We start from the raw sequence: 3,296 nt of genomic DNA on the forward strand, positions 1-3,296 counted from the left end.
ACGCGCCCCTCATTTGCATTATTAAAATGAGCGTCCACGACAGCCAAAACATCGCATTGATCTCGCGAGACAATAATGCCTTCAGAAATAAGGGTAAAAGTAGGTCTGTGTTTATTATTTTTCCAATTTTTCTTTTGTAGAAGGGCCTGAAAGACTATAATACAGCAGTAGGTATCCAATGTAATACTAGGTTATGACTCCTTTAAATGTAAGGAGTAGAAAGTACCGATATTCAAGTTAAAATGTAAGGAGTAAAAGTAAAAAGTAATAATAAAAATAAATAGTAAAGTAAAGTAAAAATATCAGAAAAATCTACTTGAGTACTGTAACGAAGTATTTGTACTTCGTTACTTCCCATCTCTGTACTAAACAGATTGACTATTTCTATCAGACGTCTACAGAAGTTCTTATTGAGAGTCAACAGATGTTTAGATGATGGTTGAAAATGTTTTCTTTGAGGTCCCCATCATGGTGATCAGCGTTTGCTTTAGTTGGGCTCTTGACCCTTATCTTTTGTTAAATTGCTTATTTTTCAGCAATTGCAGGGGTGACTATCATTCTGTAGCGCATAACCGAGGAACATCTGAGGAATCCTGGTTATTCATAAGCTGCCGTTTCACACTGCACATTCCTAAATCCCGGGCTAAAGTCCTTATTTGCGGTGTCAATAATATTGACTGGACAAACACAGCACGTGACCCGTTTACATAAAGGCTCTACCATTGCTGTCCTCATTACACATTGCTGACTGTAATCAAGTTTTCAAAAGTGAACTTTTTGAAGGCAAGAATGACGGTCTCTTCTTGACACGTCCCCCCAATTGCCCGCGAGCTTCTCCTCCTGTCCATACGGTAATCTCTCTACTGTGCGACAGAGAGTCGCGTGGTTATGAATCAATCGTTAGCATACTTTTACAAAAACTGCTTCTACAGGGCCATAGCGTAAGATACAAGGTAATGGAGCCTTTTATACTTTTTCATGTTTCTTTAGAAATAAATAATGGACAAATGGAGTCTTTAAAGCCTCAGATGTAAAGTTATTCGCTGTCAAAGTGACGCCAAAATGAATGGGAGTCAATGGAATAACAGCAGGTGATGGTCTGCTAATCAATGACAGCGCCCGGGGAAACTTCAGTTTATTCCGAATGATTGCCCCCTTGGGTCCGCCTTGCTCTGATGTCATGCTAACATATGTCAAAAAACTCTCGAGAGCGCAAGACGGATGTGTCGAATTCTGCAGTCGAGCACAGTTGCTCTCCACCGACTGCGCTGATCAAAAGCATGATGGGAAACGACTGGCTGTCGATACAGCTTAATGATCGTTAGCTTAAATACGATCTGGAGTTTGAGCCTTCTGACACCCCAAAGCGAAACGCGCACGTGACTGGAGAGACAGTGAGGCTTTGTTTGTCATCGATCACGTGACTCTAGTAAACCAATACACACCCCGATACGGGGCTTCACTAGAAATTGTTTCGCTTGTGTGATACGCGCATCAGTGTCATATGTAACATCACTACTGTCACTCTGTTAACTGATTTCTTTGTTTGCCAGACATGAGCCATGTGGGAAGATTGTTTGTCTGAACTGTTTTAAAGCCTGTTCAGTTTAAGTGATTATAAGTGTATTATTAGTATAAGTGATTAGTAAATTTATATTTCCTTTGTTGATTTGTAGAATTGTTCAACTTGTGTTAGTTGACCATTGTCATTATTTTTTTGTTATTCCTTTCTATAGCACACAGACAATGCATTGAACCAAGGTCAAACTTCATGATAAAATAAAATAAAACCATTGTTGTTGCAACAAACCTTGCCTTCTCCTTTCGTCATTCATCACTCCATATCATCTGACGTCTTCTGACCGAGACTCTGTTTGCTCACCAAACCCTCACTCCACCTGAACCATTCCCATTACCCTACAGTTTCTTCAGTCTGTATGGAGGAGTGGGCCAAAATCCCGTCTGCAGTGTGTGCAAATCTGGTCAAGAACTACAGGAAACGTATGATCTCTATAATTGCAAACAAAGGTTTCTGTCCCAAATATTAAGTTATGCTTTTCTGATGTATCAAATACTTATGTCATGCAATAAAATGCTAATTAATTACTTAAAAATCATACAATGTGTTTTTCTGGATTTTTGTTTTAGATTCCGTCACTCACAATTGAAGAGTACCTATGATCAAAATTACAGACTTCTACATGCTTTGTAACCTGCAAAATTGGCAGTGCATCAAATACTTGTTCTCCCCACTGTATATAGAAAATAAATATTTGTGTGTGCAGTAAAGTGGCTAAAAAGATGAAATCTGTATCGGCAGGTCAAACTCAATGAAAACTTGGAATCGGCCTAGAAAATTGTAATCAGTGCATCTCTATAATCTTTCTGATTGGCTGGTATCAAACATTATCACATAATCTGGGGCCTGTTTCAAAAAGGAGGTTCAACCAACTCTGAGTTAAAACCTGAACTCTGAGTTGACTTACCCTGAGATGGGAAACTGCATGTTTCTCACCAGTACGAACATTATTACTGTAATTTTACAGTATTAGAACATTAATACTGTAATTTAATTAAAGGGATTACTCTGAATTCTTCTGTAATTTAAAGTAAAATCTGATGTAATTGCATTAGACTATAGAACAATTCTGTAGCCTATATTTAACATACATTTTTAGAAGGTATATTTTTAATGTAACCTTCTCCCTCTACACACTTCACGTCAATTCAAGAATAATTCATGCAATTGTATATTGTTTATTTGAAAGCATTAAAAGTGCAGTTTCTTGTCTCTCCTTGTATTGTTCAAGTGGTCGAGGTTGACATGGGATTTAGTAAATAGTAATAAGTAGACCAATGCTTTCTAAAGATAGCCATTATTACATTAATCTAATTACACTGTTGAAGATGTCATTTGTAGTTAGTAATACAAGTAACTTACCCAACTGTTATAATATCAGAGGTGAAACTGGAAGAACATTGTTATTCAACCTAATTTTAATTTTCATGTGGAGCAATCCTGCTGGCATTAAAAGAACATGGCAGCAGCTGAAAATAAAATATAAAAACATAATTCAATCAAGTAAGGCTTGAGCATATCATGGGTGTAGGTTACCTGACTTTACATTTGACATAACTAAATAGCATCTAGTGCAGCAGCATTTCCGGCTGAGGGAATTCCTGGAGGGACTTCAGAGCCAGTCACTCCCGAAGATCCAAGGGCCTCATAAAATGTAAGAGGTTTACATAGGTGTTCTTTTTTTATATAGGCTATTTTTGATATTTTTATTTATTTT

General features: G+C 37.3%; 2 protein-coding genes across 3 annotated transcripts in view; both read left to right on the forward strand.

Moving 5' to 3' along the window:
• LOC307156058 (uncharacterized protein) overlaps window positions 1-3,296 on the forward strand; it is a 488,898-nt gene that overhangs the window by 231,958 nt on the left and 253,644 nt on the right. The window lies entirely within an intron of this gene.
• LOC307156367 (uncharacterized protein) overlaps window positions 1-3,296 on the forward strand; it is a 1,306,365-nt gene that overhangs the window by 224,292 nt on the left and 1,078,777 nt on the right. The gene's annotated exons all lie outside the window — the stretch shown is intronic.

The sequence above is a fragment of the Squalius cephalus genome, assembly GCF_949319135.1.
Source record: "Squalius cephalus genome assembly, chromosome: 1".
NCBI lineage: Eukaryota > Metazoa > Chordata > Actinopteri > Cypriniformes > Leuciscidae > Squalius > Squalius cephalus.